The 13219-nt window shown below is 45.7% G+C and overlaps 1 long non-coding RNA gene across 1 annotated transcript in view; it reads left to right on the top strand.

Annotated features, from left to right (window-relative positions):
• The window catches only part of LOC146189848 (uncharacterized), a 63181-nt gene extending 51906 nt beyond the window's left edge, over positions 1–11275 (top strand). Inside the window, exon 2 of the long non-coding RNA XR_014707315.1 lies at positions 11001–11275. This is a non-coding gene — a long non-coding RNA (uncharacterized LOC146189848). The remainder of the gene's footprint in view (positions 1–11000) is intronic.
• The last annotated feature ends 1944 nt before the right edge of the window (positions 11276–13219 follow it).

The raw sequence follows: 13219 nt of genomic DNA, 5'->3' as shown, positions 1-13219 counted from the left end.
GCCAACTAGTACCGAAATTCCTAGACCCAACAGCTCTTAGGGACCGCTTACAGACTTTCTGCCTCGATGCAGCCAGCACGGCATTAGTCTGGGCCGCTAACATCCCGCGTTTCCTTTCCTTTGCCCTCTCTGTCTGCCCACTAACCCAGTCATTTCTTTCTGTTCTGACTTGATCCCTAATCTAGAATTCATGGCACCCATCGCGTCGAAAGACAGTCACCGACCAACGTGTGCCCATCGGAATCCGTGTAATGGAGCAAACGTTCGATCTCCTCTCCTAGACACAGAAATCACTTCTCACCAAAGCGCCGGATATTCTACCTAAAGGCGCTGGCGAGAAAAAAAAAATGGTATCAGGGAAGGCGATGTAGCCTACTTGTTTGACGCAGCTGCCTCTACTTAAAAATCAATTAACCCTAATGATCGTTCGATGCTTGGCCATCCGAGAGTCTCTCTCATTGCGTGTGTCTGTTACACGCAAAATGCAGCAAACGCCTCAGATATCGACCAGACATTATCGACTAGAGCCGACTCCTCGATTCTCGCTACTAGGCGGCGGCAGCCCGGCTTCGCGCTTTTCGAATGTATGTAGCCCGACTCCCTATTTGTTGTTTCCTGCTCAATGCGCATTTACCTTTTTCCCTTTTGCTTTCCCAAACATCCATTACAGCGTCATCTCAGTGGGAAAACGACACCCCTTTCGAGCGGAGAACGACCTCGGAGGCCTTGTCCCCTTTCCTTCCTTTCTTCCATAAAGCGTCCGGGCTATTAGGGAATGCTGCGATCTCAGGCTTTTCCTTTCTTGAGAGCAAATAAGGGCCGTTCGAGATGGCGTTCTGTCGTGGTGCACGCTAGAATATAATCTACTGCATGCACATCAAACTACACACGGCTTGGCGAAGTTGTGATGTCGGTCGGTAGGACAACTGGTTCAACTATGTCTCGAGGCCGTGCGTTTCCCTTCGCTCGCGTGCCTAAACCAGCGTCGATCGGCGTGCTGACTCCACGTTGTGTGCGCGGCTTTAAATGGATCGAGTTCGTTGCATGCCAAAATCATTAAATGGCTGAAATGGTGCATTGCGCTTCAGTGCGTTTAGTTGCTCGGGCGTAATTTGCTTTTGTGGAAGAGGGAGAGAAAGACGCGCGCCGCAACAACAGCCGTCGTCCACCACCGAAGCGGTGGCGGGTGCAATGACGGCCTATAACAGATAAAGATTCAGTGACCAACCTGCCCCATCCGTTACATGCATGAAAGTGTGGTAAGTGGGATGCATTTGAGAGGTATGGACATTAGTATGTGCATGTATGTGCCTATGGCATGCTATGCATGCACGTGCAATGTGCGGGTGCATTTGGTGCATGTGTAGGTTTATGTGCGCGTGTGAGATTTATGGGTATAGCTTGTCTGAATGTGCATAGGCAACGAGTATCTGAGCGCTTTTGGCACATGCGCGCATTAGTGGAGAGTGGGCATGGTGCACTTGAAAGTATTTCTTGACTTGGTTTATGGGGCTGAATGTCCCAAAGGGAAACAGACAATAAGATGCATCGTAGTTGAGGAACCCGGCAACCAATGCGCGCACTGACTAACCCATTGGCTACAAATTCACTGCTCAAACATCAGATCACTTGGGTTCCGGGGCACTCCGGATTGGAAGGTAATGAGGTCGCGGATAGGCTAGCTCGAGGTCACACAAACCGAGCGGCCACCAATCCCGATCTCACAACTAGCATTCCTGTCTCCGCGGCTTACGGCGCGCGACTTAAGTACCTACAAAAACAACATAGGATTTATCCCCCTCCACACAAGGGCCTAAATGCACAGGAAACGCGGGAATGGAGACAGCTCCAAACCTACACTTACCCCAACCTACATCAATACAGCATAATGTTCCCAGAACACTACACAGACATATGCCCTTAGTGCAACGACCAGCCCACCGCCTACCACGTCACATGGGGGTGCACAGGCCCCAAACCTCCACACATAAACATGCCCCATTCGGAGGCGCAGTGGGAGGCCACTCTGCAATGCTAGGATCTAGAGACCCAGCGTAGGCTGGTAACTCAGGCAAGAGCGGCAGCCCAGGCCACTGAGGTCTTGAAATGAAGACTCCCCTCACTGCCCCTCCACCCCCCTCCCCCTTTTTTTCTTTTTCTTTTGGAAATAAAGTTTTCTCTCTCTCTCTGCGCCTCTATAAAGTCCGTGCATGCTAGCATAGCGCGCGTGAGTCCGCTACGTTACTCACAGGCGAGGCGGTATCTTCTTTAGGTGACGCACGTTTCTATTCTGGGAGCAAGCCATTGCGCGCTGATGACTCTCCCCTTTGACAACGCCGCGATGCGCTCACTGTCTCGGTGTAATTGCGTGCACTGCTCCTGAGAGCTGAGTTATGCACACTATCGGTCGCCGCTTAAACCTGTGTTGTGCCAACGCCACGAACGCGAGAATGTTTTCTCTAATTAGGCCTAAGTTCTCGTGTTCCTGCCCTCTTTTTGTTTTTTTTTTTTTGGCACGAAAAGTAGAATTCTTCTCTTACACTCGATTAGCGCTTGACACGTGATTCTCTTCCTGGGACCAAGGTCGCAAGGGCCATAACGAGCGGCAGTTCACCACGTGTGGAGCTATGCAAAACAAAGAAGGGAAATAAAGAAGAATAAAGTGGGTCGTGCCTGCGTCAAAGCATCAGCGCCCATTAATGAAGCTCAGAATGTGGTTGTGAATATGCATTGTTGTATGGCCGAGAATTCTTGTGCTAATATTTAGCTATTTATTGCCATGATGATGTCAGAAGTTTCTACCTTTGTGTTGGTTATGTATTCATTTGAGAATTAACTAAGGTAGGCAGTGAGGGCGGGTGAGGACCGAATAGATACTTCTGAGGGGCTGTTTAAACACACGTGAACATCCTACGAGCGTTTCAGTGCGAACTCTTCAAAATATCTGAAAAACAAAGAGTTCGAAAAAAATAATAAATAAAGAACGAGATAATGAGAGGCGAACCTATTTTATTGCAAGCTCTTTATTATTACCAGCCTAATTATACAGGCTTCAGTAATTACCTTTTTAATTAACCAGTTCTATCCCTGGCGCTAACGGCGAGTTCAGCCATAGAAAAGACAATGGCGTACGAGTTTTTCAAAACAAGGAAAAACTCATATTTCAAATCCCAGCAGTTCTAGGGAATTCGTGGCTATTTCGCGAACGAATCCGAAACACAACACACACAGAAAGATCAATCAATCAATCAATCAATCAATCAATCAATCAATCAATCAATCAATCAATCAATCAATCAATCAATCAATCAATCAATCAATCAAAATATTTTTAATTTGCAACTTTACAAGGCGAAAAAGTAAGCCCAAAGTTTGCTTATAACGCCATACAACTGTTTCGGCCTCCATTTCCTTATGCGTACCCCCCTTGCGTCACGTGATAATACTACCCGAGACAAAAGTCCGTGTAGCACGTGAGCGCCTACCATAGCACATAGTTTTTTATTGGGCAATAGTTTCACACCATATTTATGGATGTAAAACGTCTGCTCGAGAAACAAGGCAATTATTCGTTCACATCGTGCTTCTAGTCCGAAATCGCAAGACACGCGATTCACAGACCTTTGTCCCGCATAGTGCGGCATTTTGCTGGACTGCTTTACATACGCGAAATGATAGTCAGTGTCGACTGCGCAGTCGTTGTTGTTTAGTGCGACGGCGGTAAAGAAAGTGCATGACACGTTGCAGTTAAGCATGTAATTTAAATTGCGCTCCCTAGTCACAGCAACGTGTGCCGTTTCCACCGAGCTCCCTGAGTTAAGTTAAGTTACTGGTTAAGTTTTGTGGCGAAAAACAAAACAAAATTATAACAATAATTGGTTCACAGGAAGGGAAAGGAGCAGTATCTGTCACACTTATTTCTTTGGTCACCTGAACCTACGTTGAAGATCCACCGTTTCGGGTTTTGTGACGCGGCAGGGCTTCAGAAAACGGGTTCTTCTTATCCTTAAAATGGATATGGTATCATTTTGTCCTAGGATTCGAGCTCCGCATTGGCAGTAACCGCCTAACTGGTGTAATTATAGAGCTAGTCAGTTGTGATTGTGTTCGGTTTTTAAGTAGAAGAGTTGTTAGTGACTCGTCGGTCGCCAGCGAGAACTAGTTCCTGAATTTTTTCTTCTAATTGGGAACGTCGACTTTTTTTTCGATTTTTTTTTATGTATTCGTTAGAAAACCTGGTAAAGTGAAAAAGCACCGGCAAATTGGACTTTTATTTGCTATCGAGGGCCGACAGAAAACTTATATTCCGTCACGGTCCAAAAATAGGCTAGTTGGAGCTTCGTGTTGTTTACGTGACTGCACATGACTCACTTCTTTCTGCAAGAAGCTGTCCAGGGTGGAGCCGCATGCTTTTTCTCTCCTCGTACCCCCTATCCTCATCACTTTCAGCCTACTCGAACATTCCAAGGTGCGAGAAACGTCGGTACTCGTATGTAAACGCACATGCGGAGACACGGTGTGGGCGCGGGAAGAAAAGCGCGCGTTTGAGGGCGATGGTACTGGCGGTGAGCACCAGAGGACTGTACGCTGCCAAGGCCGAAGTGCGCTTGTTTGCGAGACACAATGACAGACATTTGAAAGCCTGACCAGCACACAGACTGAAGACAACAGCGCCTTCCGCGCGAGACAAGGTCGAAATGGCGTGTCGGGTTGTTTTTAAAGAGAGTACGAAATGCGTGACGCGGGTCGTTACGTGTCACGATTTAAAAGGAACCTTGTTTGAAGCGATAGAAGTATAGCTAACATTCTCCAACTGGCGATAAAGAAAGGTGCTTTTTGTAACCAAATGCCCAGCTTTTTGTAGTCTTTTTGGGGGGGAGGGAAATATTTTTAGATATAACTGAAAAACTAAGCAGAGAGGGGGTGGTGGTAGTGGTTATTTATTGTATACAAAAGGAAAGAAAAGATGTTTGCCAGCCCCGGTATCAGCTATCTGATATCTGAAGCACCTGAACTGGGGCGGCGGAAATAAAGGGATAGCGAGGAAAAGGTAGAGGAAATCAAAGAGGTGAGCGATAGGGAGAAAGAAAAGGGTAGGTAAAAATAAAAGAAATATATATATACTATGATACAGTATACAGTAGGCTAATACAAGATTAGAGCAATGTCATAAACAAAGTAAATTGGCACTCTTGCGGGATTCATCAGCGCCCAGGAACCTAATTGTCATAACACAAAATTGGTGAGATAAATCGAGAAAATAAGTAAATATATTTATTGAATTTATTGTAATTTTGTCATCACATTGAGAACGGAATCCGACTTCCGTTTTCACATTGTGTCAAATTGTGCTGTGCACTATTTTCCTGTTGTACCAATACTGTAAAGCGCTGGTGAACCGAGTCCGACTTCCTCCTTCACAACGCGACATTCTACATTTCGTTTGTACCGATTTTTCAATGCGGTGGTGACCATAAGCACGCGATATCTAGAAAATTTCGACGTAATTTAAATGTTGATTGCGGAGATCAGTAGTGAAGTTTAATGCAAAAATCATCACTTTGTATCTGAGCACACGCTTATCCACGTGACGAGAGATGATCAAACCACTTCTATTCACCGACTTCCTGGCTTGCGCTTCAAGGCCGTGTCACAAGCGAGGTGAAACAGCGAGCCGGAAGCGATGAAGTTAGGCGTTGGTCAAAAGGCATGCAGTCGTATTGCTACATACTCCTTGCATGACAAGCTTGATGTATTCCGCAACGTTTGTGTCGCAACTATTGATTTCTCTATCATAGCACTGACGCGGTGCTTGGCTGAATAGAGCCCAATAAGCCTTCAGCGGCTGTCGCTCCAAAATGACTAATCAGTTTTGTGGCCGTCTCTTCACCGCCATATCATTTTTTTAACACCCCATAACTAAATTACGTAGCTAGTCAAGAAGATGTGCGTGTGCTGCGTCCAACTTTGCGTAGTTATGACAGCCTACTAAAGCATCGATTTCACTGTCCTGTTAGTGATGCTGGCTTCTATAGTTCCTCCTTTCAGCTTTCAGTGTGCTCCCGTGACAAGCGAGTCGAGTGGCCCTTTGATGTGCGCGACTGATGGTGGAGCCAATTTGGGCTTGGATTCTTTTTATTTGTAGAGCGCTTAGCCATTTCTGAATATATTGTATATAAACTGCATGCGCCATCGGACTAATACAACTTAGGCAGGTAATGAACGCTAGTGGGTCAACCGAAAGAAAGTTGCTGTGCATACTCTGGACTTGAAAGTTTCGGTCGAAGCTGCGCTTTCGATATGGATAAATTGACATTCAGAACGACAGTAATGCATATTTGATTTCATACCATATATACACTTTGTGTAAGGTGCAGATTATGAGGGCATATGTAAGAAGAAAAATAAAGTAACATTTTTCCATCCGTTCGCAGCGATTATGAAAATTAGCGAAAATGATTTTAAAAAAATTGGCTGGTGCTTAGCTAAGGTTAACCCTGGATATCTCGAAGCGAAAAGCTTGGGTGATGCTTATGGTTTAGCTTATGGTTATGCTTTATGATTTAGCTTATGGATATGCTTACGGTTTAGCGTATGGTTATGCTTTATGATTTAGTATGTATATGCTTACGGTTTAACTTATGGATATGCTTTAGGCGTTTCAGACTCGGCTTTGCTGCGTCGTTTAGCGAGACATTCTTGTTGCTCAGGTGTCTCGGACGCTCGTTGAGCTTTCAGCCTTTCATTTCTTCGCTCATTTTCAGCCAACTGCAGTGATAGCACTTCTGTATCGGTAGTATCAGAGTCCCTCAGGGACTCTGGTAGTATGTATCGGCGGCATGTTATAGTCAAGTATAACATAAGTATAGCACGGCGCTATACTTTTGTGCCTAAAACTGTGGATGCATGGGAGTGAAAGTGGGAAGAGAGCAAAGGGAGTCGGTAGGGAGGGCTTCGGAGTAATTTAGACCACGTAGGGATCTTTAACGTGTGGTATACGATGTCGGCGCGCGCTAAAGGTTCCCAGGTAGTCGAAATGTTTACTCCGTAGCCCTCCACTACTACTCCCCTTTCTTTCCACTTTCACTTCCACCTTCCTCCCGTTCCTTACGGCGCGGGTCACATGCTCACAGAGCAGTGTGACAGATACTACGCCTTTCCCTTCTTGTAACGGAGTCGGTGGCGACCGCACGATTCGGCGGTCGGTCGGTCGGTCGGTCGGTCGGTCGGTCGGTCGGTCGGTCGGTCGGTCGGTCGGTCTATTATGAGGTCAGTCAATCAGTCAGTCCTCAGTAAAGGAATTAGTGCAATTTGTCATTTCGGTCATCCACTCTGTTTCAGGCAGGCAGTCAGGAAACTGTTCTTTTGCTGTCAGTCAGTCAATCAGCCATTCTATCAGCCCCAGTCCAAGTCGCCAAAAAACTTCGGACAGGCAATCAGGGAGTCAGGCAGTCATCGAATTAGTGAGCTTATCTTTCAGTTACGTATTTAGCCGGTCATAAAGTGTGTCAGTAACGTTCCGCCGCAACGAAGTTAATCGGTTGGCAGCACATTAGCCCACTCAGTCAAATTTCTTTCTCAGTCCAGCCTCATTGGCATTTTATAATGCTTTCGGCAAATCACTGAGTATATCATCAAGGGAGTTCTTAGTCTACTCTGCGCGCGCAGTCACCGAGCCAGTTGTTCAAGCAGCTAATAAGTTTGTCCTTCGAGTAATTAACACTCAGTGAATCCTTCACTGCGGTGGTTGAGAATCAGCTGGTCCTGTCCATCATTCTAGTCACTACTTAGACAGTTTATGCTTGAGACAGTTGATAATTCAGCTGGTCTAGTCCTTCTGTCCTGTCACCTAATCAGATCTGATGGCACAGTACCTGTCACCATTTAGTCAGGTATAGCCAAATAGTCCAGTCTTCCTTTGCAGTCAGTTGGTCGGTCAGACAACCACTCAGTCGGTGAGTCTTTAGTACGCTCTGTCAGCGAGTCCGTCGATCGGTCGGTCAGGCAGTGAGTTTAAAAATAACGAATGTGTGGCTTAAATGCTCCCGACCGCGAGCTGGAATAATGATCACTGTCTACAAAACCTTCGCCATCAGAAAAGCAAGAACTGTTGACTACACGACATCTGGGAACGCGCTCAGCCGCTTTGAATTATGTGTTTATTTCTAGCCTCTTCGCGAATCACCTGCACCTGGCGATCATTGCAACAAGAGTCCCACGCAAACTACTCGGCAGGGGCTCATCGAAAGGAAAGAAGTCTGCGGAGCACACAATGCCAAATATCCGGCGGGCACGATGGGTCGATGCACCATACCCATCGCGCGTGTTAACATCAATGTCTCTATAGCATCTATCGATTAAATAGTCGCCTACACGATGGCGATAGATACGCTCATGTTTATTTTTCCGGGTTGATACACCACCCTGTTCGCACTTAAGTTCCTTTTTTTTTTTTCTTGCCAGAGCCGAATGCCGCCCGCCTCGTTCAGAAAAGTTTTTGTTTCTTTTCTTTTTGGTTCGTTAGTTTATGCGTGGCGAGGACTTGGAGCAGAATGATGGAACGATTAATAGAAGCTGTGGTTTACACATATTGTTCTCATGCATCATTAAGCCTCTTCGGAAGCACTTTAATTGCAGGGCATACTTTCTTTGTTGCCTCTATTTCTGAGTAGCCATGCCATGTTCAAGTACCTTGTAGCACCGAGATATTCATTTTCTTTTAGGATTTTTGCTTCGTTTAGTTTTCTGAATGTATGCAGAAAAGTACTTGGGGGACGCGTAAGGTGTACGCCGTTAAGAGTAAAACGCAATAATGGTTAGTGTGTTGCGTTGGCTTAGCTTAGTCAATATTAGCGAAAAATGTTTTCGCATCGTACAGAAGTTATTTTTCGCGCAACGACTGCCGTCTAGTTCTCTTCGTTCTAGTGTTTTTAACTTCACTTTCCTCCTGACAGCCTCCGCGAGCAGTCGGCACAAGCGCGATGAAAAGTTAGATATGTGCACTTTGGTGAGCATCAACGTTTAAAAGCGGCGTGGATGAATATGACACAAGCGCAAGTGAACAGAATCATTTCCCGCCTTCATGGACATCGCTTTTATTCGGGAGACAGCCGTGTAATAATGTGAAAAGCTATCGGTGACAATGGGCTAACTTTCCAACGCGTAGCAAAATGTTCCTTTTAAAGATCAACATGCGCTCCATAACTGTTCAATGGGGCTCGTTTTTCGTAATAAATCTGAGACATATATAGAATATAGCTCTGTAGTGGTATGAACATATTCTTTGAAAGGGGCATCGTGCATTGATAGCCAAATCTCTTTCTTATGTTGCGTTTTGCGCTCAGGTGCGTTTATATAAAGATACAAAAAAAAAAGCAAAATCTCTTCAGATAATGTTTTCTATTGCTTTTCTCTCCACTCTACCTTCTGGAGAGCTCCACGAAAAGTCGTTCATTAGATTAGGTACGGCTTAAAATGCTTTTGTGTAACATTTTACCATTGTGTAATCTTATGAAGTGTAAAACAATAGGATTCCTAAATAACGTCGTTGAAAACTTACGCTTGTCCATAATCTGTGGGCATGTGTCGAGCCTAGAGCTAATTTTTTGCATATTTGTGCGCGCACCTTTTTGAATTCGGTATAAGATACGGAGTTCGCTAGTCACTAAATTTATAGGCCTTCATTACGTATATATTCAGATTATTTTAAACTAAATTTGGTGGCCACCAAGATACCACCATATTCTCTGATATTCCATTGTTCACCTATCAATTTAAGTTGAGTTAAGTTCACGCAGCAGGCTGTGACGTATGCCTGCCGAGAGAGTACGACATTATATATAGGTTCTCTTCGATGCGCAGGATCCAAGTACGTCTCTTGCGCGCACACAATTTTTTTCGTGTTGATTTGCAGATTTCTAATGCACAGCCACGACTGCTGCTGTAGGCGCTTGTAATAGTAGACCGGCTGAATCTGAACAGTGCGGCAACGGAACACAGTTCTAAATTACGGCGTCGCAAATGACCGCGTGAGAGCGTCGATTTCTTCACCAATGGTTCGGTGTTAACTCATCACGTAGTTCAGTATTTACGCAAATGAAGCAAGCGGGAAACTAGTGTGATCGCCTCTTTCACAATTTATGCCGCGAAGCGAGCGGAAACAATTTGTCTCTCTATATCTGTCCCGTGCCGCTCCAGGTTGAACAAAGGAGCCCCGAAAGAAGCTTTTATTGGGAAACAAAGCTCCTTTCGTCGGAGGTCGTTGTCCTCCTTTATTTTCTAAATTTATTTCCAACGCGGCAGGTACGTGCACTGCCTCGTCTGTGACTCCCACTTAGGGGCGCGATGCAGTGCTGGCGCCAAACATTGCGAAAACCGATAGCGTGGCCAGGCGCCAAGTAACACTGCCTCGGCAGTGCCTTTCGTTGCGTCACGTAGTGCCAACTCTCGTTGGAGAGATAGAGAGAGAAAGAGGGGAGGGGCAGGGTGCGGCGACCGCTATACAGTCTCCGTGAGGTGCGCCGTTCTTGGCTCCGCTACAGCTTAACAGCTCAACGAGTGAACGACGGTCGCAATTTAGAGAGAGTCTGTTGCTGCTCTGCTGTGCGGTTCACGAAAACTGCCTGGTATATGCGATGTGCACTGTTCTAGGTTTTATTTTTGTTCTTTCGGACACATTCAGCTTCTCAGAATGACTTGGACAGTTAGAGGCACAAGTGTCAATGCGGGTATCGTAAAGAGAAAATGGTAATGTCGGAAATGGGAGACCTGCAAGGTTCACTCGGGTACAATTGAAACAAGAACGCGGATTTTGAAGAGGAATTACAGTTACGCCAAGATGTAGAGCATCGGTTTGTTTATATTAGTGTCTTACGCATCAGGGGTGAGCCTGGGGAATTACAGCGTAATGGCAGCGGTAGCGCAGTTCAGTGTCTAATTCATGCTTAGATAGGTGTCTTCCACCTCTCGTCTGATCCCTCTCATCCATCTGTGTTTCTTAGGATCTGGTGGGCAGGCTGGATGTGTTGGTGTGAAACGCCCGTTGGAGCCTTCCCGCTGAAGTGGACCACCCGCTGTTCCTCGAGTTTGTCGACTGCCTGCTGGAGGCCTCCATGAACCTGGCGCCGGCGTCCTTACTCCGGGTGATGTTCCATTGGGAGCCAGAGGTCGCTGACCAGTGGGCCTCTTGCAACTTGTCGATTGGAAGATGTGCTCGATCCGGCGCAACTTCTTGAGTGGCCTCTCTGATGCGTGTTAGGCATTTGAGCCATGGGGGAATACGGTGAGTTCAAGACGAGGTATCGTTGGCCCATGTGAATTTATGTGCTTGTCGTATACAGAGGAATCTCGATGATTTGATTATGGTTGATCTGAACTGAAATGTGATATGAATTGCAAAAACTGTGAGGCCTTTAGGACCCCCTGCGTGTATGAAGGCGAAATCTCACCCGCGTTGCTCTGCTTTCGAGATTCTACAATGGACTGACGTCGGAGTTTCTATGGCAGCTGTGATGCGTGCAAGGGACTCAAATGCTCGGCCTCATGTACAGCATCACACTTACTGTCTCGATCAAGGGACTTGAATCCAGGAGCTTCTTTGGGACTCGTGCACACAACGCTATCTAGCACTCGAACCGATCACTTTGCTTGGTCATGCGGACAGGCTCGTCCACACACTCTTGTGAAACCACGCATGAGACAAGAAAGGCTTTCACTTTAAAATGTCTGAGGCAGTGTGCGTTATGTGTATTACGGTATGTAGTTTGTGACAACACGAGCAATTTCTCGTTCTATATCAAATGAAAAGTGAACCCGCGAAAATGTCTACCGGTGTACTCAGGGATGGTGGGACCATTAAAAGGGGTCAACTTAATGACATCTAGCAGAAAAAGGACAGAACGAATGCTGCAGCCTTTTTTGTGCAAGGATGTCTGAGCTAAATGGACAGTTATGTCGAATTCCCATCATGTAAAGCGGTCCCACCCTGGTGGTAGGTGGCAAGCTTCGCCACGCCACACTATTGCCTGGTGAGAAAGGCGTTCAAGCCGGAGTTTGCGTCGTTTTGTTGCGCTGAAGTTTGGCATGAAACTATTTAGGTATGTCTTTTCTTTTCAGGATGGCCGAAAATCCCGAACAAAGTTCACGAAGACGCAAAGAAGAAGCGTGGTGATTTCGTGGAATATCTAGGCCTGCCACTCTCGGTATAATTTGCAGGGTTATTGCGGAGCAGGCGTAGTCATGAGCGGTGCGTGGTTATAGATCGTTTATCATGCTTCACTCCATAATTAAAAATGAACTAAATGAACAGCCAGGACCTTTAGGGGTGAAAACAATTGCTCCAAATAAGGTACCATTTTGTTAGTTTCGGTTTTTAAGTAGCCGTGTTTGGGGCCATACACATTTTAGATTATATGGATATTTTACGGGTTCCTAATGAATTTCTACCATAAGAGTTCCATTTGAGGGAAAAATCGCTACTTCCACTGATGACGCACCTTTTAGAAAAAAGCACTGAGCTCAAGAGTTAAAAAAAAAAAAACGCCAGCGCCACGACGTCGACTTAAGTGTGTCTTCTTCTCTTGTGTGTGTCTTCCTGTGCGCTTTATCTTCAGTCAAGTTGCAATGCACCATCTAGCCCAACTTCAAGTTTTGTTAGACTTAAGTAAAGGTTTACCACTTTTGCTTTTTGTTTGCGAATTTCCAAGACACACTGACATTAACCCATGATCACAGAAGCCTTTTCTCTGTCTACACGCAGCGAGTTTGAATCACTTAGTAGTTGAAAAAGAAGGTCCTGGGGGCCAGGCCGCCCAGACGCGGTGCCGCATGGCTCGAATTATACGTAGCGGAAACGACACATTCGAATTAACGGGATTTTTTTTTTGTACACAGATCTCTATAGAGCTTGGCCGGACCAAACAGTTAAGTTCGAATTATCTGAGAATTCGCATTATCGAGGTTCGAATTAATGAGGTTTTGTTGTAATAACTTGCATAGGGGCACGTCCATAAATTAATGTGCCACCTATTTTGTTGGTGAAAATGTAATTGTTATTTCATATTTTTTTTTTATTTTTGATGGGAGGCGGAGAAATTAAAGGGTGTTCATTTGTGCGAGTAATGTACCTGAACCGCGCGCGTTCTGAACTGTTTCGCAGAACGGAGGCTCATAGAGCAAGTTCGCAACGCAGGACAAAGTTCCTTTGCAAGATCTCGATCTG

This window comes from Amblyomma maculatum, chromosome 5, assembly GCF_055883805.1.
Source record: "Amblyomma maculatum isolate TAMU_Amacu chromosome 5, ASM5588380v1, whole genome shotgun sequence".
NCBI classification, from domain to species: domain Eukaryota; kingdom Metazoa; phylum Arthropoda; class Arachnida; order Ixodida; family Ixodidae; genus Amblyomma; species Amblyomma maculatum.
The sequence above is the reverse complement of the archived record's forward strand: the minus strand, read 5'-3'. Positions and strand labels throughout refer to the sequence as shown.